Raw genomic sequence first — 27,887 nt, forward strand, 5'->3', positions numbered from 1 at the left:
ACACTAGCAATGATTCATGAAGGATTATCCGATTGAAAACGCATTTCAGCAGTTGAAAACAAGAAACAGCTATTTTGAACAGTGGTGAAATGGAGCTAAATTGCAATTTGTGGCAATTTTTCCGCGTGCGTGAAACACAATTATGGAAAAACTTTCATTGGAAAGCTTAGGATCTCAGCTTCAAAATGACAGTTAAATTTTGTTCTAGGACGTGCGGTTCAAAAGATACTAAGGTTTTTGTGAAGGTAGATTTTTCAGAAATAAAGTCAAGATTTCAACTATGACAGATCGTGGTTTAAAGATTTAGCAACAAGGATAGGCTTAGACTAAGGAGCTATGAAGAAACAAGACACTCAACAGGCAGCCACCAGAACAGAGCGCCTCCGCTCTGATCTCTGTCCGTCAAAACACTTGTCCCTCTTCAGAAAATATCAGCGTAAAGATGATTATTACTACAATTATCACAGACAATAGAATGAGAAGAATTCAGGATGGACACAGGATTTCAAAATACAGTTCTGGATAAGTGGAAATGGTTGGAATAAGATTACTTTAAACTAAGAGATGCCTATGGACAGTTCTAGACTAAATTCTCACTCCTAGGCTTTGGTCTGGAATGGGCCTCGTCAAACATCTGGTCAAGGGTTTGGCTTCACTCGCCACCGGACAGGGCTCAGGCACTCTGGGTTCTGATCTCAGCACTGCACTGCGGCCTGGGTGGCCTCTTGGACTGGATCTGACGGGTTCTGGATACAGCACTGCTTTCTGGGTGTGGATGTTGGTTCTAGCACAGGGTTCTTAGCTAGAAGCAAAACAGCCAGGCTGTTGGATTTTGAGATGCCCCTTGGAAGTTTAGGGGTTAGAATCAGGTTGCTAGGTTCTGCAGGCCTGCTGAGAAAGGTTCCGCTTTTGGGTTAGGCCTCTGCTTCAGGGTTCTAGAGTTTGGTTCTAGATTTTCTGTCTGGAAATTGTCTGGATCTGGAGTCTTCCTGCAGGGTGCTGCACCAAGAAATCAGTTGAGTAGTGGAAAAATGTGTGTGTCCTATCTGTCCTCACAGTCCCTATTTATGTATTTCCAAAGTGGGTGGGGAGGCTGATTCTACAATGCCCAACCCTCTAAGTATCGGATAGGTTAGAGGATTTCCTATCCCCTGATTGGAGAAAGGATCAGCGTGTCAGAATGAGTCAGAGTGGTGCTGTGTTTATAGTCCAAATAAAATCCCTCCCTTTTGCTTTTACATAGAAAATCTATTTTTCCCAAAAACATATTTCCCAGATACACAAGTTGTTGAGAATATATAATTACATGACAGATTGCTTCAGGAACATTTCTGTTAAAGTCCCATGCTTCTACGAGCTTGGGTTCAGAAATGACAACATTTCACACTTTTGGAGGGTTTCTCAATATTCATTCTGCACCAAATTTGATACATGCATGCATATCCTCTCTGGACATATTACTGTAAGTCTTCATGTTTCTAGCATAAACACAGTATCTACAATATGAATAAATTCCGGGGTTTAGTCTCAGAACATCGCACAGAGTCCAGCTTAGTCTTGAACTGTGAGTGAATTTTTCATTTTCACAACCTCAAAGTTTCACATTTTTGTCAGTTCAGTACACTTTGTTATAAGCATTTATATAAAACATAAATTTACTCCAATGTTAAATCCACATCTCAGTCTGGTCCGCCCCCAGAGCTGGGCTGACTCAGGGGTCATATGTCTTGTTTCCTGCCAGCAGTTTGTGGTCAGTTACACCCCAAATTAGCATTCCCTATTCAGTCCAAGGCATCTATTGTTCCTTTCTCCAGGCTGCAGAGAAAATCTCCTCCCCTCTTGATTAGCATGCCAATCCTCCTTCTGGTGGGAATGACAAGATGTGAAGGGTTCTCAGGGGAAGCAAGCCTTTTGGAGTTTTAACTGCATCAGGTTACTTTTTGATCAATTGTAATATAGTTCCTTGTGAAATAAAATAACATTTATAAACTTAAAATCAGCAACATATCTTTAAATCAAGTCTTTTTTAACATGAAATCACTGTGTGGCACTCTATATGGCATTTTGATGGAATTCTCTTCTTTGACATAGTTTGAGTTCAATTGTTGAACTTTACACAAAATGGTTTTAAAACACCAGCTTTCTGGTAGAGGTGAGCAATGGTATTACACCCACATTGACAGCTGTCTTTCCATCAAGTATCTTTAAAATAGGATTTTGTTTTGAGAACACATGATTTTTGCTGACATGTTATTTGTGTGGATTCTTGCAGTAGAATAATCAGGAACACCCAACAAAGAGGTTGGATCTTTTAGGTGATTTGTGAGCCATGATTTTAGCAATTTTTGACAATCAAGAAAACAGATTTTCAAACAGCTTTGTGTTTCTTTTTCAATCAGCATTGCTATTTCCAAGTGGTTTCAGGCTACTTTGTGGGTAGCCCAATGGTGGTTTTTGGCATTGGTCTCCTGGGCTCACTAAGATAGGCAAAAGTGGATGGTGGCTTATTTTTCAGGTTTTCACTGCTCAATACCTGGTGATTTCTAGCAAGCAGCATGCTTTCCAGTGGCCATTATGATATTTCTGCCGCCAGGAATGCACAGTGATGTTTCAGGGCTTGGATGAGTGGGTTGATACATCCCACACCAATAGAGTTAAAAACTTGTGTTTATTTGCCAAGGTGTATGTATGCATGGGCGAGAGGCATCAGTGTCTGGGAGAATGTGTGTGTATGTGCATGAGTGTGTGTTTTTCCATGTGCATATTTTTATGCATGTGCATGTGGGTATTGGTGCAAGGCTGACTTATTTATTAATGGGCATCGGGTTTATGAAAGCAATATAAAGTGTCAATCCTGACATATATTGGGAACACCAGTATCATCATTGAGAATTAAAATGTTGATGCTGACGTATATGGGGGCACCAGTATCATGAACATGATTTAAACTAGTAATAATTACATATATGGGGATAATCAGCATCATGAAAGTGTTTTAAAGTGGCAATACTGGCATATATTGGGGGAACCAGCATCACAAACAACAGGACTTTATTTGCCACTAAGTGTTCCATGCTTATGAAGAGGTTGCACATTTATCATCCTGTTAGACAACTCCAATCCCATTACAACACCTCTTTTGTTGTCCCAGTATACAGAAGGGTATGCTGCTGAGTGGACATTTACAGATATTGGGTGGACCTTGCCCGCTCAGCCTCTACCCTGTCTACGCTTCTTTTCTGCCTCTTTAATCAGAATGTAATGCCAGCCTCTCTGTGAAACAGGCAGAACACTGTTGTGTTCAGGAGGAATCTAAAAATGGTTTTCTCTAGCCTTAATAATTAATTTCCTCTGCTGAGTCCGATGCTGTCAATTAGGCGTTAATATCTCATTCTGATGGCTGTATGAGTGGAAAGGGCCCACCACCCAAGTGATAAGATCCAAGCAAAGCAAGGGGCATTAATGCTGGCGGTGGGTTGTTACCACTCAATGCGCCCCTCACAACGGGGAATTATAGCTATTTGCACCCGAGGCAAAATGCCCAGGCTGCTAAGGGACATAACAGGCCACAGTGAGAGTGCAACCCTTTATTCCGCCCACAACAAATACACCTCAGATGGGTATCATGAAAATGGAAGCTGTGCTAAGCCCCTACTCAATATTCATGGCAGGCTAAGGCAGAGCAGGCCAGGAGCGAGCCATTCGAGACAAGGCAGCAGGAGATGAGGCACGATAGGCTACGCTGACGCCTAGTTTACGAGGGGGCTGTGGTATGGAGCGGCATGGGAGTGGGATACAGTTGGGAGGGGGCAGAGTCAGGTGGGAAGCTGTGCGGGCAACACAGAATATGAAGATGGACTGGGGATATGGTAGGTGTGGAGAGGGCCATTTGGGAGGGAAGTCAGGATGTGTATCGTGCCCTGGACCAAGAGGTCGAGAGGGGTTGCGTAAACCTGGAGATATGCGAGAGAAGGGGCCATCCAGAGGGATGAAATGTGTGTTTTGATCAAGGACATCATTTGGGGCTTTCCAGGGGTCGCAGTTGTGACCCTTGATGTCTCCATTGCTACCCCTGAAGTCTCCCTTGCTACCTCTAAAAAAATAAATAAAAAAAAGAAAGTTGTTTTATTATTTGAATTTTATTTTAATGTAATCTTCTGGGCTGTGGCCAGAGCCTTGTGGCTCTTTATTTTTGAAGTAGCTGGTTTTCTTGTTCAGGCCTTTTAAAAAAAACAAACAGGGGGTTCCACAAGTGTAACACTTTGAGCAGTGATCCTAAATAAGAAAGAATAGGAATAACAAATAATTGATCTTTCTTGAATTCTATATAATAATTGCTAGACTCTGCCTTTCATCCTTCTGAGGTCGATAAATGAGTACCACCACAGGTTGAGTCATTACATGGCCTGCGGTAGCGGCGATGTAGTTATGGTTAAGTTGCTAATCCCATAGGAAGAGCACTTTTTCTGCAGCTTATAACTTTGCTCCCCCTGGACGATTCCTCACCAAACTTTGCAAAAAAAATATATGGCAAATTTTGGTGAGGTTTGGTTCAGGGGGGCAAAGTTATAGGGGGGTCCCAAGTTTCTTTTTTTCCCATAGACATAATGGGTAAAAACGTTGCTCAAGCCTACAGCTCAAACTGCTGGACGGATTTCCACCAAATTTGCGGTAGGAGCGGTGGCTTAGTCCTAAAAGCGTGCTTTTGTTAATTTGATGTAAATCCGTCCAGTAGTATTTTTTAAAATGACCAAAAAAAGGTAAAAAATGTAGTGATATCTATGTCCGCTACGTGGACACACTTCCCTGTTCGCTTTGCAGACAGGACACCAATTGGCTAATCGGCTAGCGTCATGTCCACGGACATGCAACATGTCCGCCGATTTGCTGGAGTGAGGCGTGAGGTGCGTCAAATTGTTTCGATGTGCCGGCCATCTTGGATCACAGCCCGGCAGCGAATAGAGGCAAAATGCAATTTTGGGGGGTGTGTTGGTGTGCAGGAGCGCTTGGGGAGGTTTGGGGAATAAGAGATGGGTCAAATACTGCATTTGCTTTGGTGGCAGGTGCCACTGAGGTGTTTGTCATGTCCGCGGTCTTCGCGGCTGTCCGCGGACATAATAAATTCACTACTAGCTATTTTACTTTAGTATGATGTTGGTTTTGGGTTGTTAGAAGAGCATTGATTGTAATTAATATCCCCTATAAGCAACCCACATACCACAGTCAAAATGTTTGGTAGCATACGTGTGTTATGCTGCAGTGGTTGTGGCCAGGGCCTAGAGTCTTGGGTGCATGGCCAAAGGCCATACTCCGGCCATGCACCCAAGACTCTAGGCCCTGGCCACAACCACCACAGCATAACACACCCATAGAATCAAACACCCATCACATATCCACAACAAAAAAGTGTGTGTACTGTTTCATTTGGAGAGTTTGTATGTGAAGTTTTGGCTAGGCTACGCAGTTAAGATTTTATAGTTTGTAACAAGGACTGCATCATAAGATACCCTTGGAAGTAAACATTTTGGATTGTGGTGAATGGTTGGCTGTTTGCTTGAATGGGTGTGTTATGCAGAGGTGTTTGTGAGTCCATTTATTTTATACTTACTGGTTGAGTTTTTTGTGGTTGTATGCAGTTTTTTCATGACATGGATAACTGGACCAGACATACTTTTTCGTCTCTGTGATTAAAAGAAAAGATCATATGTTAGAGTAGGTAGTTCATAATGAGTTATTGCATGCATAATAGACATTTCTGTATTTTTTGACCCTCATATTTAGTACTTTACAAGTACTATAGTTCAAACCAGTGTACTGTGCAATTTGCTCAGTTTCTATGTTTGTTTTCTAAATCATTAGGTCTGTGGGAAAAAAAAATCCATGCTGGATTAAAAAAAAAAACTTCTATGTTGTGGTACAATATATTTCTTTCATTGTTTTACTGTTTATTTCTTGTTTCTTGCTAATCTTCTCTCTGTTGGCTTGTTGAAGATTTTTGGGGCAATTAGATACCTGTTGGCATATTCTAATTTTTTATTTCTACTTTTATGCTATTCATCTATCTGTTGGGTTGTTGCAGATTTTTTGGGGCAGTTAGGTACCTGTTGGCGTATTCTAACTGTATATTTCTTGTTACATTTTAGTGGTATTTATTTATCTGTTTGCTTGTTGCAGAATCTTGGGGCAGTTAGATACATGTTGGCATATTGTAACAGTGCACAGTTTTGAAGTTGAAGTTTTGCTTATGTTCATACACAGATTACGTATTAAATTTTGGTTTTAAGAATATTAAGTAAGCGTTTACAAGATTTGCTGGTAATCTCTGCTTTAGAGTAATGGTACTATCATTACATTCAAACCATCCACACTTTTTGTTTATATATGCATTGTAATGACCTGCATTGGTTGTGGCTCCTGCGTGGTAGATTATACCTATTGTTGTGAAGGTTTTCTTACCAAGTGATACTTGCCCATGTGTGAATCCAGTCAGTTTACAGTTGTTTTTGGTACCATCTGCATTGTAACGTAAAATCATTGCTATTGCGTATTTACTATGTGTCTGTATTTGTAAGGTGGAGTGATTATCTGAATTACAGGTAGTACATAACCTGCCATGATTTGCATTTTGTACAAGTTGTTGAAATGGAATTTAGAAGTTGAAATTGACCAGTTTCTGGTAGAGAGCTAATTGGAACCATTTGGAATCTTCATTGTCTTCTATTTTGTACGTTATGTCTACAGTTTATGTGCTACTTTTATAAAAAGTTCTGCGGCAACACACACACACATGATTTGGTACTTCAGCTGAGGTACTTTTAAACTTTAGTATTTCTTTTTTGTATGTGTTTAATAGAAGGTTGCTATTTGTACAGTAGTTGCTAGTTTGTTGTATAGCTAAGGCATTTTGTAAGTGGCTTTCACTTCTAAAATATTTTCTCTGGATATGCTCTATTTCTTCGAGTAGATGTTTGGCTGTACCATGTAGAAGATTGTTATTTAAATTGGCTAGTGCTAAAGCAGGACTTTTAGCATAGAGTTTATGGACCAGATTTCTTATAGTTGAATGATGTGTTGATATCGTTTTGATATGATGAAAGGTGCTTTTGCAAATAGGTCCTGAAATGCAGGCTAATGAATGGTCTTGTAGTCCTGTGTATTTGCGCACTGGACAAGCATCCATATTTTGTAGTAGTTTCATTTTGAATTTGTCTTTGCTTTTTACATACTAATTGAGGAACTGGCGTGAAGATTTGAAAGATTTTTTGGCAATGTTACACATTGATGTGCACGGCCATTTGTAGACTTGACAATTTGGTTCAGTAGAATGGAGAGGTGATACTGAGTTTTCTGAGGATATTTTTGTGAGCAGAGTTTCTTTTTCCATAATGGTGTTATTAAGTGTTTCATACCCTCGTCCACTGCTATGTATGGCAATTGGGTTTGTTTGCTTTTGTTTATATGCTTATGCATTAAAATATGGTTCTGTGCTCATGGTGTGACTCCATTCACCTCCACAGATGTTTAAGAAGCTATTTTTGTTGATATTCTGTTTATTGAGAAGTCTTTTTTGTACTTTCGTAGTTAGTTTTGTTAGTGGTTTAATTCTGTTTAAAACACAAATAAATAACTTCCTTTCAGAAGGATTGAACTGTCTATGAGAGCTTCTAGGATTCATTTTCTGCAATAGGTTTCGAGGGTTGTGCATGATTTCTCTGCTGTTTTTATAAGGTTCTGAAGGACTCTCTGGCAGACCATTTTTTGTAAAAAAAATGTTTGGTATGGTTACTTGCCACTACATCAAGATGTATAGGTGGGGCATTAGCAGTAGTGGTAGCTAAAGTCTTGTTAATCACTTTCTGTTTCATTTTACATTTTGATAGAGGTGGCAATGTTTCTGTACTGGAAGCTTGTTTTATTTCGCTTAATGACTATATTACCTGTTTTGTTTGAATTTTTTGTTCAAAATCTGCTAGAGATGGATGCTTCTTTTGGACACTTTTATTTTGATTTGTTCTACTCTATGGAGTTGCTTTTTGGTAGGCATTCTTTGGGTTCTGGTGGAGAAAAAAGAAAGTGTGGGTTGGCTGTTGTGCAATGTATGTGTGCTTTGTGCATGAGTGTCTGAGTATGATGGTAAGGATGATTGTGGAGGTGTGTGATTGTGCAATGGGCAGCTACATCAAGTTAGGAAGGCTATTCTTGTATTTGTGTGTTACTATACTGGGCTTCAGATGACAATATAAAGTATGCAACTGGTAAGGGGACGCACTAATACTACATCTAATGGTAAAGGGTTAATACACTTGTTTGTTCTACAATACTAAAAGGCTAGTGTGTTTGAGTAACAGTTAGAACATTATGTTAGTATTGTACTTACTTTTTTGTCTGGAAAGAGTAGGTTTCTTCTAAGTCCTTGTTCGTACTTCAGACGCTGCTGCTTTTCAGGAGAGTGGTCTTCACTGCAATTGTAAAAGAAAGAAGTTAGTGAATATGTGTGTTTATAGCACTTTTGTTAATGTAGACATTGTTTTTTTTGTTTTTGTAGTAGTAGTGTTTTCTTACAACTGAGCATGGTATGCACATGCACTTTCCTTTGCCTATGTGCATCCTGTATATTTTATTTAGAATCTGTTAGTTGAATATGTTTTAAGAATTAGTATAATCGTAAACGTACAGAGCACACTTGTTTTTTTAATGTTATTTTATTGGATGTTAAGAGATAGAAGAAATAATCATATGCATTTTTTTCTATTTTTACAGGGTAAATGGCAGAGATTGTACAGAAAAGCATGCAATATATGCATTTGTGAAGGTGTGGGAAATAAAGCAGAAATATTTCATACAGAAGCAGTGGTGTTGTTTGAGCTGGGAGCCTTTCTAATGATATTGTCTGTGTGTATGCTTGAATGAAGATGCATGTATTCATCCTGTCTGCGTGTAATTTTATGACACACTGGACAGCCTTTTTCATAATTATACTGTTATTTCTCCCATCTTTTAATATGAAATCAACATTTTTTAGATAGCTGTGTGTGTAAACAAAAAGTTGGAGAGCAGAGAGGTTTGCAATTGACACTTCATCATAGCAGAATGGAGAAATGACAGTAAGTACATTTGACAGTTTATGCAGGGTAAGCGGCAGTTACTCTGTTTATATGTATTCCTAGAAGAGCTGTACATGTACTGTTTAGAAAATATTCATAGCTGTAGTCTGTGTTGGGGAGTTTTATAGTAGTTGTTGCTGTAGGTCCGTTGCAGTCACAGCCGAATTGTAATGAGAGTAATCAATAGTACATCTAAAGTGCTGGTCTGTGATGATAGAGTTAGATGTAGAGTTCTTGGATGTGATTGGTGGATGATTGTGTGACTGCTTAACAGTAGCCAATGAGGAAATGGTGCAAAGAGTAAAGTGGAAAGGATAGAAGGGCTGCCCCAGTGTTACACGCTCCGCGGACCCCCCGGCTGTCCGCAGACACCGCGGCTGTACGCGGACAGGGCATGTCACATCCAGGGTTTCTCAGCAAATCCAGCATGGAAAGGGGACTGTAGACAATCAGATGTTGAGGTTGTGGTTTGTGTTGAAAGAGGCTGTGTGTAGTGAAGCTGGCAGAGGTGGAGAATGTCAGGGTGTTGGTGGTTGGAGATATGTTTTGCATGGTTTGGAGCAGTATGCTAAATATAGGAATGTGGCAAACAATTTTGATGTTAAAGGAGTGGAGGTGGTGTGGAGCACTGTGCCTGGTTTCAATGTGCAGGGAATTGTACAAGTTTGTGGAAATATGGGCAGGGTGAACATTCCACATGTAGTTGGTTTACATTGTGGTGCTTTGCATTTGGGGTATGTCAGTGCTCCTACTTTGTTGGCAGATTTGGAACACTTGGTTCAAGCAGTAATGAAAATACTTCCAAATGCCAAGGTTATGTTTTCTGGTTTAGTACCTAGGGCAATATGGGACAATAGTTTTGTTTTTTGTCCTCAGCAGGTGGAGAGAGGAAGATGTAGGGTGGGCCTTATTGAGGTAGGTCGCAGACCTTCTCATTCTGTGTTTTACAGTAATGTTTGTATCATTATATTTGACCCATCCACACTTCTTTTTTATATATGCAGTGGAGTGACCTGCATTGGTTGCGGCTCATGCGTGGTAAATTATACCTACTGCTGTGAAGGTTTTCTTAGCAAGTGATAGTTTACCATGTGTGAATCCAGTTAGCTTGCAGTTGTTTTTGGTACCATCTGCATTATAACATAAAAGCATTACTATTATGTATTTACTAGGTGTCTGCATTTGTAAGGTGGCAAGACCCACACACTGTTCATCTCGCTAGTGAGCGAAAGTGGGATAGTACAAACACATCTGTGCAAATTATAGGCCTATAATATATAACTGTGGTCATGGGGTCAGGGGACCGCAGCCTGGCCGGAGTGGGTTGCATCAGGGTTTGCTCTGACATTCTCATACAAGCACATTTTGTCAGGGCTCGAGACTTGCTCCTTTGAAAAATATTTACGTGATTTGCCGTGTGAAGAGGAGATAGTCTGAGCTGACATGTGGTGTGGCCTGGCTGTGGGAGTTCCTGGGAGAGGGCGAAATTCTCCAGAGGAACAAAGTAAATCCGTAGAAATGTCGCCTGCATTGGTGAATGGTAGCAAACAATTTATATGTTTTTAAAAAATATTTCTAGTGCCACTATGGTCTGAAGGGCTATTGGCTCCCATTCTGAGTGACGGTCAGCGCCTTTGAATCTTTGTTTCCAAGCTAAGCAAACCCACGCATCGTATACAGTATACGGGTCAATTGTTTTTCGACCTTGAAACAAAGGTAGGATTCCGAAAGGAATGCATGAAGGGAGGGATGTAACACTTTCAAACATGATAAGGTTCACCATTCCAAAACTGGACAAAGGAACTTGTAATTTGATTTTATGAAAACTCGTTGACTTGAACTGAATGTCTGCGTTACGTCGATAGAATGGAAATGCTGTATATTAAGTAAGTTTTCATTTCGAAGATTTTATAGACAAACGAGTCAACTTATCATTTGCTGACCATTTTTGCTGGCTTACATTGTACTTGGTTGTTGTTTGTGGCATATTGCAATGACACGCAATTACAACTTGTGTGTGTACTTGGCTTTGTCCTGGGCACATGGGCAGTCCAGCATCGAGATGCGTGTAGTCCACTAGTGAGTTCCCCCAGGTTCCACAAAAGCGTAATTCAATGCTAATATTTAATTAAAATTCCATCTATGTGTTCTTCTTGCCCTTAGCTTGCTCCCTGATTGTAGCGTCAGCCTCTGCATCCCATTTCGAGCTGACCATACTCCATAGCACTAACTTCTGAAGCAAATTGAATAGTACTTTCCACGTTGTTTTCTCTGTGTTCCCATCGTTTCACGTCCGTGTTCATCAATAGTTGTAACACGTGGCCAAATTAATGGTTAAAATGATAAACTGTAATAATGATCGGCTACTGAGACACATTTCTGTTATCTTTTTTAAAAAGCTACATCCTGCCTTTCTGCGATTGTCATCGATTCCAGATCCCAACTGATGGTTTTTTAGCCGCCAGCTGCTGAGACACGTGAATGGGTGGATCCCAGTGACTCTTTTTTGGGATGATCGCAATGGGCCGTTCTGCCCTTACGCAGTACCAGTGATAAGGAGCAACCTGACATCGTTTACGGTGGCCTAGTGCCAAGCTGATGCCAAATCCTTGTGATTCACAGTGCGTCCAATGCGCTTCTTATACCCAAATGGAACACCGCGTAACTCACGATAAACATTTGTGGACCGAGAACGAAGACAAAATTACCCATTCGTCTTGAATATGGCAATCGCCGGATCTTCTCAGAGCGTTTATTGTGAAATACAAATGGTACAGTTTTGCTATTTCCTTTAAAAGTTTGGTTTTATATTCAAAATTGTGATGCGCTATGTTGTGAAATGGTGTGTGTTGATATTCTGGGTTCTGCATCAACTAACCTTATCACATAGGTGATGACTGGGCGCATTTGGCTATGCTGCCCAGTAACGTCCTGGAGATAGGCGGAGAATATTACTAGGTTTGGTGATGTCAGCCTCAGGGGTGGGGTATATGAATTAATGCCGCCAGACGAGTCCGTCTTAGGCGATGCCACAACGGATAAGATTATCACAAGATGGTCACACCCTGCTGCCTGATTTCTCATGTGTAAAAAAGAGGAAATCTACGGTGAAGTGCATAGAAAATGTTTGTACGATCGATCAACGTGTGCTTAGAAACACATGCCCGAACCCCCGGGACAATCATATTTCTGAGCGCAGTATTCCTTTAATAGATACATTTTTTGCTCCATTCGCTGCATATGATTTTCTAAGATCTCTGTTTCTGTATTATTTTTAATGTCTGTACGGTGTGTTCAGAAAAATGTGGTAAGTACACATAAACTAATGGGTAATAATTTGTTTATATAGAGAAGTGTAGTGTCTACCATTGGCATTAGTGTTTTCACTCATTTCATCACAAGGAACATTTTCTTTCAGCCATTCCAACGTACTAGACATTTCTGTGTAAAAAGAAATATATATATTAGTTTTACTGTACCTAATACAGAAAGTCCTTGCTAAATTTTGCTGTTACTGCTGCATAAGTGTGGTGCTGATTTTTGCTGTGCAGTTTGTGTGAGGTAATTCTGTTGGAGGCCTAATTATTTTGTTTTGGTATATTGCATTATGTTGCATATGTTATGTAATTGGAAAGGTTGGTGTGTTACATATACAATTTCCACTTCTTATTTATTATTGAATGTAATGTATTTATGTGCTGCTTTGTGAACATGTTCAGTATTTTTATTTCATGATACAACAATGTAAGATAGTCCTTGAGTTTTTGGATAGTGTGATGTTGACCGAGTCTGTCTGTGAATATACGCAAACATCAGACCCACTGGCGCAGGTAGGGGGTTCAGTATGTTCTATGTTATATGTATATAAACTAAGGGAATCCTAGGAAACATTTATCCAATTTATATTGTCTAAATCTATATTCAGTGAAAAAAACTTTGTTAAAGGGACATTATGGTTAAGTTGCGCTACTTAAAACCTATGAAATTCAGTGAAAAAAACTTTGTTAAAGGGACATTATGGTTCCAAGTAAAACCAAAAAAAACCTGAAATTCGTCAGTTATGGTAAGCTAAGCAACCATAACTCGCGACACCACCGAGCACTGCTAAGACTAACACCCAGGACATCAAAGATGGCATCACAAATGTCATTGATGACATCACTGATGACATCACATGTCTGGCTCCCTCTTTTTTTCCTTTACTGACATATCTAGGCCAAATGGTTTTCTTCAGTAACAGTCAGGAACTAAAAATTCTAAAGTTACTATATTTGTAGACGTATCCTTTAAATATGTTCTTACATAATTCCCTTAGGGCCCAGTCACATCATATGATACATATACATATGGGAAAACACAGGCTTGAAAGACAACAATCCTTTCTGTGCACAAAGATAATCAGTAAGGTTATGAACACTTTCTAATAGTTATGCTGTTTTTTTATTACTGTACTTTCCCTGTATATGCTCATATTTGTATACATTGTACTCACACTACTTTCCTTAGGGCCGAGTCACATCATGTGATACATATACAAAGGGGAAGTAGCAGCTTTGAAACAGAGCAATCATTTCTGTGCATGAAGATATTCAGTTAGGTTATGAACACTTTCTGGTACTACTGCTGCTTTTTTGCTTATTTCAATTTCCCTCTTTATGCTCATATTTGTATGCATTGTTTTCTCTTTGTGTTTTGTCTGTAATAATGCAATGATAGTAAGTGGGTTTTATTAACTACTTATTACATGTTTCACAATCCGCAAAACTCTAATAAGAAAGCATTTATCATTTCACTATTCAACATGGCAAGATTGTGACTATTGCACCCCCATCATGTATGCTGCACACAATGCCTATGTTTCTACATGGGTAGCTTAGTATACTGGAAAAAACCTCATAATAGAATGCTATTTATATCAATGCATTGCTTAATGCACTACGTAGCTCATGATATTTATTCCAATGATCCTTGACACTTTTTTGTCAACATTATAATAAGAATCCCTTGTACAGACATTTCATGAAAAGTAAATGCACATGTGATGTCATCAGTGATGTCATCAATGACATTTGTGATGTCATCTTTGATGTCCTGGGTGTTAGATTTAGCAGTGCACGGTGGTGGCGTGAGTTGTGGTTGTTTAGCTTACCATAACTGGCGAATTTCCAGGGGTTTTTGGTTTTACTTGGAACCATAACGTCCCTTTAACAAGGTTTTTTTCACTGAATATATATAACCAAACCAATATATATATATATATACATATACATATATATATTACATGGCCTGTGGTAGGGGCCATGTAGTTATGGTTAAGTTGCTAAACCCATAGGAAGAGCACTTTTTGGGTGGCTTATAACTTTGCTCCCCCTTGACGAATCCTCACCAAACTGTGCAAAAAAAGTATATGGCCCACTCTGCAAAGTTTGGTGACGTTTGGTCAAGGGGGGACAAAGTTATAGGGGGGGTCCCAAAATTTCTTTTTTTTCCATAGACATAATGACATAATGGGAAAACATTTCCGTCATGCCTACTGCCCAAACCGCTGGATGGATTTTGACCAAATTTGCACCAGGAGCGGCAGCTTGGTCCCAAAAGCATGCTTTTGTTGGGATTTTCTCAAGAGGGGGCAAAATTAGAGGGGGGTCTGAGCATTTTTTAGATGGCTTATAACTTTGTTGCTATTTGACGTATGTGGACAAAGGTTTTGAGAAAGATTTAGACCCAACCTTCCATGTTCATGTAAAGACTGAATGGATTTTGTCAAGTGGGGGCTAAGTTATATTTCTGACACTTTTTAAAAAATAAAACATGGGTGGATTTTTGAGCAAACTCGTGAGGAGCATTGGCAAGTACATTAAAGCTTGATTTTGCAAATGTGCCCGTGTTTTTTTTTGACAAGTGTCATTATGTAGGTACAAAAAAATAGTCATATACCTTTGATGACTGAGGTATAGCCTGTGTCCGTGGGCAGTAGCCAGATTGTCATGACGCGGACAATCTGGCTAATGGCCATGACCGCTAGGGACAGAAAATGGTGTTATAGTGGCTATGTCTACCTGGGACCGGCTATGTGGTAAAGTTATTCAAAGGTAGGATAGGTTTGAAAGGGAAAAAAAGTGTTTGTGGTAATATGTTCATAGGGTTTTGCAGGCTGCCATGGCAAGGGAAGAGGGGCTGTGTAGGAAGCCCAGCCTTCTCTTTCCATGTTTGCTGTCTTGGAAAAGGATTTTCCTTCCTACAGCGGGATGCCACAGGCGTCCCGCTGTAGGAAGGATAATCCTTGCTTCTTACGCTATAGGAAGAAAAATCTATGTTTTGGCACCATGGGTTCCCGCTTTGGGAACCAGGGGTGTTAATGGACTTTATCCCCCATTTGAGGGGCTGCAATGGGCGATAATGGTCCGTTGTCCTCTTTATTTATTTATTTATTTATTTATTTATTTATTTATAACACGCCAAAGCCCGCAGACATCAGGCTGTGTGGTTACAGTATTTGTTGAGGAAGATGAGGTGGAGGAAGACAGCTTACTACTTGCTGAGAAAGGTACAACCTTTCTGAGAGCATTGCAGTCATTGGATTTGGTGTGGTGGCGCATGGAGGTGGTCCCGTAGGAGTACTGTCCAGGTAGTCTGCGACTGAGTACAAGTGCATTTCACTTTGGTAGCTTTAGCCATTGGTACACTCCCAACAGTAGCAAAGAACTGGCACACCCATGAGTCGATATTGGTGCTAGAAGTAGGCACTTGCTTTACCTCATCTTCTTGGTCCTCGTCATTGTCTTTGAAAGCACTGCGCTTTTTTTGTTGTGAAGGTCCTCCAGCTGGTGGTGGTGGTGGCTCTTGGGGATGAGGGATGGCAATAACTGATTCCATTTTTAAGATAAATAGCAGTTTTGATAAAATTCTTCCAAGTATGTACTGTGTATTGGTAATGGATAAAGAGTACGACAAGGTGTAGGAGGTGTTCAAGGGAAATTTTGAAGTTGAAAGTTCCTAGATCAGTAGAAAATGCAGTTCCGAACTGTCTTCGAAGTACAAATCTGATCACGAAGTGCAGACGCCTTCGCAAACAGGTCACCATGACGCGCACAAGCTTATGGTCACGTGGCACTGACCAGAAGGTCTGCGATGAAGTCAGACGTTCCCGGACATCTACGGATGCAAAATTATTTCAAAAAGTTTGAAAAAGTGCATAGATGTGTTAAAAATGATGGTACAAGGTGGGAAATGGCAGAGTTTTAAGGTGAAACTTTGTAAATTGGACAGAAATATTGCTTTTTGGCTAAATATGATATTAGTAAGTTGTAGGAAAATAGCATGCACTGGTAAAAACCCATGAAATTTCACTGAAAAACCTTTGTTAAAGGGACATTATGGTTAAGTTGCACTGATAAAAACCTATGAAATTCAATGAATAAACTTAGTTAAGGGACGTTATGGTTACAGGTAAAACCGAAAAACTTCAGAAATTCACCAGTTATGGTAAGCTAAGCAACCATAACTCGCGCCACGACCGTGCACTGCTAAGACTAACACCTAGGACATCAAAGATGACATCTGTAACAATGTTTTTCCATTGGATTTCATAGGTTTTTATTAGTGCAACTTAACCATAACGTCCCCTTAACTAAGTCTTTTCATTTAATATTGTATATATATATTTGTTCTATATAAATCTATTAAGCATAAGTGCTATATAATAACACATCATTATCATTTGGCCTTGGACGCCTGCTTGCATTCACAGTAATATAGTAATATTGGCCTATAGTATACACACTGATATGAACTATACATATGGTGATACATTCTTGTATAAAATGTATATCACATACTCTGATATCGTAACCATATTTTATCGTAGTGTAATTGCTATGTGATGCCACTTCCTGTTTTGGCAAGGGGTGAAAGGTTGTGTTCTATCGCTTCCCGTAATGTCACTTCGTGGTAGGGGTCAAATGACATCACCTCTGCTGATGTCATCAGACCTCAAAGGTTGTGTGAGGTCACGTCAGCTACACTGTCGTGGAGTCGTGATTGTTGGCACCCAAACACCAGGTGCCAAAAATGGAACAGTGCTTTGCTGCAAATGTTTGTGCTTTTACATTCACACAGATAAACATAAAGACCTACAAAGCTCACCACAAAGCCCAACTTGATGCTCAACCCACAATCAACTTATTTACTGTAAAATAAAGAGCCAATTTGACTTTAAACCTTCAGCGATCACAGTTTTATAATAACATTAAAAAGAATATTTAAAAAATGAAAAGCTAAGCAAGCATGTTTCCTGCATACTGAAGCATGCACACACATGGCAGGTGTGCCTGTAAGAGAGCAAGTCCTGTTTTTTGGGATGCCAACCCCTTCATAAAAATGGAAAGGGCCCGATAAACTCAAGCCCTGTTTCCGTCTCATTTATAAGAGAAAACACTGATAGAGATATTATTTCTCAGTCATCATTAAAAGAAAAATGTACACGTGAATGTACTGTTCACTGTTTATTTAAAACAAGTCATATTTATAAGAAATAATTGTATTACTAGATTCACTTACTACCCTCCATCAACACAGTGGCGTTTCAGGAAGTGTGTGGCCCTCATCACGAGTTTGGCGGTAGCCATGGAGCTATTAGCCGGGCTCATTTTCCGGGTTCCTGAAATGAGGACTTACCAGGTCATTCTGACATAGGAGGACCCGGTAATTCCTCCTTGCAGGAACCATTCCCCATTCCCATTTGAGCCCCCATAGGGCTAAATGGGAATGGGGATGGAGGTAATAACGGGCAGATTACAACTGGCCTGTTGTTACCTCCTTCTTCCCCTCGCGGGTTCCGGAAAGTACGCCTGGTTTTACCAGGCGTCCGATCCGGGTCCCGCGATGGGAAGCTTGTAATCAGTGCTCCCGTAATCGTCCCACGGGACCAGCCCCCTTCATTAGGGGAGCGCCAGGGTTGTAATGAGGCCCCCTGTGTGTTTAAGCACCACAGAGCATTGCTAGAAAAAACGCAATTATGTAAAATTTATTTAAAAGAGACATAAATTATTATTTCAATTTTACTGACACTTAGGTATTTTATAAAAGATGAATGGCATACAGTACTTAAAACAAATATTTCCTCCTCTGCCTGCAGGAGTTTCACATGTATTTTCTGCTAGCACAAATGTATTCAATTTCAACCTTTTAATGAAAAAAGTGCTCATTTCACCAATATCGCTGTCAGAGATATTGCTGTCAATGACAGTAAGCTTGAGACTTCTGGTTTTGTCCAGTGTGAAAATAGCAATGCCCTAGTCATCCCCTCTCTGCCCCCTCACCACCCCTGCAGTAATCCTTACTTCTCATTTTCCGCGCGCTGCTCGTTCTTGCCCACAGCACGCCGCTGACGCCTGACACCTAAGGAAACGTTCCCCGTAAATGTCTGTTATGCTTCCTTCATTAGTCAATTTCCTTTCCCAGGATGCTTTCACTTCTCGCTTCAAGGTTTGCCTGGGGGATGCATCGTTGTTCTGCAGATTGCTCAGATAAATGTTTTTTTTTTCTCCTCCCTTCGAGAGAAAACAACTTGCATGTGAACGCTGGCAAATATCTGGTATGAAACGATGTTTTTGACATTTTGAAACACTTCTACCATCGTGGATTCCTTTTTGTGATTAATAATCACTTGGCATGCTATCCTCTTCTAAAGATGAAGACTTTTGACTATTTTAATTGCTAAGGGCGGGGATCGCTTGGAGTTTCCCATGAAAATTAATCAGATTGCTTTTGATATCAGTGTGCTTGTAAGTGGCATTTCTGAACATGCTGCAGTATCAAAAATTCCTTATACGGACCAAATGTTCAGAAGCTAGGAAACTTCAGTGCAGCTCGTTCTAGCTCTACTTTTCATTTGTCAAGTGAGCTTTCCCTTTGCTCGGCATACATGGACATGACTAAGAAAACTGGCGCTACAGAGGAGCAGGGCAGTCCATGGTAAAGGGTCCACGATCATCATAATGAAGACATTGGCCGATGGATTTGATCCCAGGGCACCGTTTAGGAGTTTGTTGGACGGTAATGGACATAACTCTGCATGGAGCTTTAAGCCAAGTCTTTTACGTTGACATCCGGGCCTTAAATGCGGCCAAAGTGCTGGGCAATCCCCAGCCATATACTCATTCTCATATTTTATCTTCCTTTGGAACACAAATAACTACATTCTTCTCCATGAAACGTAAGCCATTCGTCCATTGGTTTCCTCATTTTAGATTTAACCACCATTTTGACGTGTATTTTATACAATGGGCCTCATTACGAACCAGGCGTTAAGGGGTCAACGGCACCGTAAAAGGCTGTGGCGCCGTTAACCCCTTAACGCCTTACTACGAGGTCCCTTTGCGGCTCCCGACTTTAACGGCTGGTTAGGACCAGCCGTTAAAGTAGGGACCCGCAAAGGGACCTTGATGGCAATTACGGTACCGCAATTTAGTAGAATGAAGGATTTACCATTTTAAGATGTCGGTTTGATTTGATTTATTGCTTGATTGTTAGGCGCTTATACAATAAGTAAATATTGTTTCAAAGTGCTCACAGGGCAGGGAGGGAGACACAATATTTAAGAGCTGAGGGAGGGGGAAGGTAGAAGGGACTAACCTACTATGCCTTGTGAGTATTCAGAACGTGTAAGTGTGGCGAGGAGGGAAGAGATGGTAAGTGTTGGGGAGTCCGAGCTCATGGGTGAGCCACAGATGAAGTGCTAGGCATGTTGGTGCTACACGGACTGGGGTCGCTGGAGGTGTAAGTGCGAACCTCCAAGGCGGAGGGTGTGAAGATGCAAGTGCCATGGATAGATAAGAGCTGGGCAGAGTTTGTGTGGGAGGTCAGGCCCAAAGGATGTGTAAGGGCCCAGGACACCAATCGCAGCAACTGTGGCATTAGCAGAGGAGAGAAGAAGGGAAGGAGGAGGAAAAGAGGAAAGTCTTAAGAAGCTTCCGGAATTTGAGAAGATCCTGCTCAAGGCGTAGAGTTGGGGGCGGCTAGTCCATAGGAGGGTGCCCCCTGAGGAAAGTGAACAACGACCTACTCTCTGTTTATCAAAATTCTTCACACACAGAGAGTTGGTGCCAAAGGAACATAGTGGTCTAGAGGGAAAGTATTTAGTGAGATAAAGTTGAACATAGTGTGGTCCCCCGGCCCAGACAGACTTGTGGATGATGCTGAGAGATTTTAATTTAATCCATGCAGCAGCGATAAGGCAGTGAACACTTTTTAGTGCAGGAGAGATGCAGTCCCTCGGCCTAAGGCCAAGGATAAGTCTTGCTGCCCTATTCCGGTTTAGCTGGAGGGTCGCAGAGTGGGAAATGGTAGATTCATTAGGAGGCTATTGCAGTAATCAAGCCTAGAGAGAACCAGGGCTTGGGTCATATTGAGCCTCTGAGGGAAAGTGAGAAAAGGTAAAATGCCTTTGAAAAGGAAGAGCTGAAAGTGGACTTCTTGGCAATGTCCTGAGCGTAAGGTAGGAAGGAGAGAGAGAGGAGTTGAAGATGGCTCAAAAGTTTCTGGCTTCAGTTGAAGGCGCAGGGGGAGAGCCCAAGGGGGAAGGCCAGAGTGAGGGGAAGATGGAGGGAGCAGGGGTCCCAGTGGAAAGAATCTCAGTTTTACAGGCGTTGAGGCAGAGATTGTTGGAGGTGCACCATGACTGTATGGCAGATAGGCAGTCCCGGATGATGGAGGATGCAAGAGGGTCAGTAGGGTGTTTGAAAAAGAGCTGTGCGTCATCTGCATGACTCTGGAAGGTGGAGGAGAAGGAGGTGATGAGGCGTGCAAGGAGAGCAAGGTAGATGTTAAAGAGCCAGGGGGAGAGTATAGAGCCCAGGGGGACACCACAGGCAGAGAGGGAAGGAGGAGAGGAGAAGGTGCCTGGGATGACTTGGGAAGAGCAGTTAGTGAGGAAAGAGGTCAGCCAGTCCAGTGCCTGTTCTGAGATACCATGGGTATCATGGAGCCTTTGTATGAGTATGGAACGGTTTACTGTGTCAAAGACAGAGCAGAGATTGAGAAGGATAAGGACAGCTGGGGAGTTGGATTCCAGAGATGCGAGCAGTACTTAACGGGCGTTCAGAAGAGCAGTTTCCATGCCTCTGGATGCTCAAAATCCAGACTGATGGTCGTGGCAACCACACACATGTTCAATGTGTGAGTTGAGTTGGGGCAAGGCCAGCTTCTCTTCTCAAGCAGATTCCCCAGGAAAGGGTGATGGAAAAAGGGTGGTAGATGGCAGGGTAAGTAGGGTCTGAGGATGTTTTTTTCTGGAGAGGGCGCACAAGGGAGTGCTTAAGGGGAAGGGGAACGATCCAGTAGCAAAAGAGCAATTGCAGAAATCAGCAAGAGCAGGGGCAAGGGAGCTGATGTTAAACTTGATGGTCCAGGATGAGCAAGGAGAGGCCTGTTTAGGCGAGACCTTCGTGCAGTGGACAACTCTAGTAACTTCTTCAGGTGTGACAGGGGAGAAGGAGGAGAAGGAAAAAGGTGGAGGGGGAATGGAGGTGAGGGGGTGTGGGATGGGTTATGAGGGAGTGTAGAAAGGGTGGTCAGGATGTACTGAGATTTGGTGGTAAAGTGTGAGGCCAGTGCATTGCAGAGGGCCTTGGAAGGAGAAGGGGAGGAGGAGACTGTTGGCTAGTTCCCTGCAGATCTTGAAAAGTTCAACCGTGTTGTTAGATGTGCCGGAGACCAGTGCCTGAATGTCGGCTCTTTTCTTTGCATGGATGGTGAGTCTGTATTGCCTTTAGAGCAGGCAGAAGGCCAATTTGTCAGAGGATGCGCCAGAGGTTAACAAACCTCCTTTCTGCCTCCGTGCACTTTTGTTTCAGGGACGCTAGTTTGGTGTCATACCAGGTGTTATGCTTAGAGGCAGGTTTTAGGTGGAACTTCATGACTGGGGAAAGAATGTCAACAGTGTTGGCGATGGACAGGTGGAGGTTGCTGAGGGCAGAGTCAGAGGTAGAGTCATAGGTGGGGGTAAAGGGGGTGAAGATGGAGGCGAAGGTAGCCACAGTCACTAGTTTCATCGGGCAGATGTTAGCAAACAAGGTTGGTCGGACGTTATGGGGGGCAGTCAGGGGGCCAAAGGGACCCAGGTGGGTGGAGAGGAGAGACTGGTCTGTCCAGGAGAGAGGGGTGACTAGTGGGGGGGAGAGGTCAGAGTGCATGAGGGCATCCAGTGTGTGTCCAGCTGAGTTGGTTGGCCCACAAGGGAGAATGGAGAGTGAAAGCGAGGTGCAAAGCGTGAAAGCGTCAGTGAAAGGAATCGATGTAGAGCCAGGGGAGTGCAGTTGAATCTTGAAGTTTGCTATCTTTTTTGGTCTGATACATTAGGCAGAACCTTTAGGTGATTGAAATTTGGTGTAATGTCATACCTTTCACAGAATAGTTTTATGATGAAATGTAATACTTTCTCGATTTGTCTACATGGAGTCGTTTTTGGTTGCATCTATTTTCACTAACCTCTGTCTCATAACAATGCAACACTGGCATGACGTCACTTCTGGCTGCATGATAACCTTAAAAGCAGAGCCCTGACTGTCAGTTTTTGTATTTACTACTGGCCGACAGGGTGGAAGCAGCACCTCAATCTTGCAAGGTATGATTATAGTTAGACAAAAATATCTGTATGAATCCTTATGAGGTAGAGTTTGATAACTCATATTACATCATACTTTGTTTGTATCTAGCAAATGTCTGCTGCTCTCTCGTTACGGTAAGCCTGTATGAGCATATGTAACTGGGGCATGTATTCTCGCGTGGACAATTGACCAGCGTCATAAAGAGCCATGAATCACTCCCAGTCTAAAACATGATTCAAGGGTTTCTATTGAAGATATGGTGGGCCCTAGGGCCCCCCACCCCATCTCTCTCTCTCATCTAGTCCAGAACCTCCACTCTGATCCAGGCATCCCCGACCCTAGGGTCTAGTTCTATCTTCTGGTAGTGGTGATGACCTAAAGGCAGAATGCCTTATCTCTCTAAACTCCCTCAGGGACTGCCAAACTTTCCATACACTATCCAGTGGTTTGTGTTCTACCCAAATTTGGGGATTGTGCCTTACACATACCCTGGTAGATTCAGGCTACCTGCCTAGCATGCTCACTCTCACCTCTCCATTTTTACTTTTCCTCTTATCCCTATTGCTTTACAACTCCAACAAACCTCCTTTCGCTTTTATGTTCTCACTCCTCCTAGGCCTTGTCTCCACCCTTTGATGTGACTTCTCCTTCCAGAACTCTACTGTTCCCTTCTCCACACTCCTTCTCCACTTCTACACACTACTAGTTGCTCCTGCACACTACTACTCCTTTCAACTACTACTCACACTCTATTACACTCAGTACCATCCACTTCACAACCACTTCTTACACAAATCATTCTCAACACGCTTGCCACAAAAACACACACACCAACACCACAGTACTATTACATCCTCTAGTCAATACTTCACCTGCTCCAGAAATGGCCTCCACAGTCTGCTGCTACTTCCTCTCTCCCACTGGTCTCTTGGTCATAGTCAACCTCCACCTCTGAATTCACACAAATGACCCACACTTCCTGCTTCCTGTTCCATGCTTATATCTCTCTTCTTCTGTTGGGATTCAATCTCTCTCCCTGGCCAATCTTGCCCTGTCATCCCCGCTTGGGATGTGTGTGTGTAAATTGAAAACTCATCCGTAGTGGGCCCACACAGGTCCAGCGTGTAATGGAGATGGCTGATTAGGATGTTAACTGTTCATGTTTGTGTTCCGGTTCCCCCCAGATACGTTTTTTGGGGAGGATTAGTCCTGATCCCTTTATGTTCCTGGAGGTAGAAGGGGGTTGTACGTTTTTGAAAGAGGGTATTGCATGGGTTTGCTAGTTTTGCTCAGCAGCTTTGCAAGGACCTCTTGTCTGCCTCATAGGGAGGTGACCTCTCCACGCAGCACCCTCTCTCCCTGTTGAGTTCTCCGCTTTGAGTGATGTGTGTCTGCAGCAATGTTGTAGCTTCACTTCTTCTTGTGGATTTTCCTTTGTCTGCAGTCAATCACTGTTTTGGTGTAATGTATTTTAGTTCTCTTTCTGGGTGCACATCCTGCTGGGTTTCCTGCTTGCTTTCTTTCTTGCCTGCTATGTTTCTAAAAGCAACAGAAAGACAATGGCAAGTGTCTGACATTGGAGGTAAGGCTTACAATAACAGTGGTTGGTATAGAAATATGCTGTCACAAGGGGGCATGATTTCGAGCCCTCTCAACTGACGGGGTCCATCTCAAGAGAAGGACTCGATTTGGATTTCTCCCTGGTAGGTCTCCTATCCCTGGGCTGTGATGGGTTGCCAGTCCCTCTTGTTAAGGCCAGACTATTGCCATTGTCACACCAGACCTCCATTGTAGTGTACCAGTCATACCCCTTCCAATCACATCAATACTCTCTGCAGAGAGTGGGTGTCTCTTTCTTAAGCCTCCCCTTGGGTGTCTGCCTTTCCATTGGCTCCACTCCCCCATGGTTTCCTGTCTGCGCTTAGCAATCCAGAACTCGGTCTGGGGTAAGAACCTCTGCAGCATGTGTTGGGGCTGCAGAGTGCATTTGTTTCTGGGGCAAAAAATGCCCCAGAAACACACTATAGAAGATTCCTTTTTTCCTGAACTACCTATACAATCATCCCAGCTCCCCTTACCTATCAGGGCCTGACATAAAGTGCTTTGCATCTGGACTATTGGCCACGTGTAGTCACAGGCCATTGTGAGTGTTATCTCACCTGTGAGATTTCAATATCTCCTTGTGCTGATGATACACTTGAAAAAGAAGCACCACTGATCATTGCAGTGTCTACTATGCATGCATTTGATTACTTTGTGACATTTCCTCAAACCTTCCATATCTAAGCTGCCTCGTGCCCCCAGAAAAGGGGCCATGAAGGTCCCACTGGTAACATTGGTATCACAGGCCCACAAAATGGTATAGAGATCAGGAAATGATGACCCTGATTCAGGAAAAGGAGTGGGCCATACAGGGAAGGCAGTGGGCAGCACAGGTAATACGGGGGGTCAGGCTGGCACTGAGTGACACTTGCACTGCTGGCAACACAGGAATCAGGGCTGGCATTCCCAGCAACATAGGAGGAGGGCAGGTACCACCAGCAACACTGTGTCTGGGGGGAGCACCAGTAGCTCAAGGAGTGGAACAGGCATCAGTGGTAACACTTGAGGAGAATCATGTCCACATCGAAGGGGCACACCTCCACTAATTTCCCCATTTTCATATCCCTTGCACTCTTTCTGGAAAACAGTTCTTCCATGACTTTCTTTGAACTCTCAATCTCCTCTACTTCATTTTCCGTTCCCAGCATCTTCTTCCCTTTCTTCCCCTTTCCTCTTTTTAGCTCTTCCCTTGACTTTTCACAGATCTGCCACCCATTGCTCTAGCTATTCTGCTGCCTCCCCAGCCTATGCAGATTGTATCCTCATATCCCCATTCTCCTTCCAAAACACGGCCTTCAGTCCTCAAGGGCCGATTCCCAACCTGAGAGGGTTTTGAAGTTCTTATGGTGGGGGAGATCCTAATGCAGGGAACACTACAGATTGGTAATGAATGTAAGACTGTTACTGCCTTATTCCCTTACATACTAACTATGTACTGACCCATTCATCTCTCCCTCAATAGAACCCAAAAGATTTCACGCAAATCTATATGGTCCAAACATTACACCAGATACTACAACGGCTTTGTTTCCAACCTCCCCTAGCATTCCCCTGCCTCTTCATCTCAAAACGTCACCTTTACGCAAAATGAAATACAAAATATCCTTCCCTGCAGGTCCTAAATAACCTCCTTCTTTAGTTACCCCTAATGTCCTTAATGGTGTGGTAACACCCTGTCCTTGTCACTCTCATTTTGCCCTAATTCCTTTTAGCGTGCCCCCTTTACCCATGAGTCTCGAGTCCCACTCTCTTTCCTAATTGGAAGGTGTATTGTTGGTGAGTCTTCAGTAATCACCCGCTTCATAAAAGTCCATAGTGTCATTGGTGGTCCAGTTGGACCCTGTTCTTGCCCCTCTCTCTATTTTTCTCACCCCTTTCTGGGCTGGTGGTCTCGAAGCAGCCCCATATTTTTACCCCCACACTTCGTTTATTCTATTCAGAACTTCATTAATGTTCTAGTGGGCTGGCCTATCCCTCCTCACACGGTGTCACTGTTACTTTCCTCCTTTATGGTAGCCTGATGGGCCACCCAAGGCACATGGTGGCTTGTCGGGTTGCATCTTGTCTAATGCGAGCTTCCATGTGGGCTAGCACATGTCCTTAATTCCTCTCCCTTTCTAGAATAGAAACTCCTGATAGTGATTGTTGTCCACCACGCCTCACCCTTGTTCTGACACTGCTGCTTCTTCAATTCCACAGTGCCTTCACCTCAACAGCAGGAAAAACAAAGGCAGAACATCTGAAGTTGCTGGGTTGCTCACCTGGTTGGACCTGGAAAAAAAGGCTGCTCTGAGCCTCGGTGTGCCTGTAAGGGGTGACTCTTCCACCCTCCTTTGGTTACTCATTGATTCCAGTGCACCTTCCAGCAGCCCAATGCACAGTGAGGTGGCGATCTCGTTCTCAGAAGGCTTTCCTCCCAGCACACAATCACCCCTGAGTGCCACAGGCCCTGCACAGTTCTTACTCCGAATACCAGTTAAAAATGTGCTCAATCATTCATTGGTAACTTGGGATTTACAGTAATTACGTGTTAAAGTATATCCTCTCTCCTTTTACCCACTGTAGCAGGAAATGGACGTCTTTACTAGTGTATGCAGAGCTCTCTCCCTCTCTCCCCATCTCTCGCTCTCTCTCTCTGCAGAAATAAAAACCTATTAAATTCAGTGAAAATACTTTAAGTTATGTTAATGTTGTTGACATTATGGTTAAGTTGCTCTAATAAAAACCTATAAAATTCAGTGAAATACTTTGTTAAAGGGACGTTATGGTTATAAGGTAAAATTGAAAAACCCAAGAAATTCACCAGTTATGCTAAGCTATGTAACCAGAACTTGCGCCTCTGCCATGCACTGCTAATAATAAACACCCAGGACATCAAAGATGACATCACAAATAACCTTATCCATTTAAGCAAACACGATTTGGGCCATTCGATTTATGGAACACAAGATTGATAACATATACCACACTCAATGTGGTTTCGTGAGTGCAGCCCACACCGCAGGTCTCATGGCCAAGGTCCTATGTATGTTCATATCTGCAGTGCTACTTCACAGAGACACCTTTCCAGTGGGTTTGCACCCCATACAAATATATCAAAGTACCACAATTTGAAGAATTATCAAGCAGAAGTTTAAGTTGTGCACACTTACCGCTTCTCAGCATGACTGATGAACAAGACCCTAACAGTAAACAATATATGTTATAAAGCAAGAAAATAATGTAATTTATACATAACTTATTAATTTTTTTTATCTCACTTTATTATACTGCTTTATTATACTGCATATAGAAGAAAGCACACCCAGACAATAATAATGAAGAAGCTGAAGTACTACAAAGAAAACCCAGATTACCAAATTTACAAAATCAAATCACCAATTTATCTTTACAAATTGAAGAATTTAATCAATTTAAAGAACTTGTGACATATGTTAAAATCATGTAATTAGAAATGTTGATTTTCACTGCCCTAGTTGTACCTGTCCCTCTTTCCCGCAGCAATCACCTGAATCAATTCAAGAAAATATAAATTACAGCCGTTTGAATGACATTTCTCTCCCTGCTTCACCTG

Source organism: Ambystoma mexicanum, chromosome 4q, assembly GCF_040938575.1.
Source record: "Ambystoma mexicanum isolate Mex_15411 chromosome 4q, UKY_AmexF1_1, whole genome shotgun sequence".
In the NCBI taxonomy this organism is placed as follows: Eukaryota; Metazoa; Chordata; class Amphibia; order Caudata; family Ambystomatidae; genus Ambystoma; species Ambystoma mexicanum.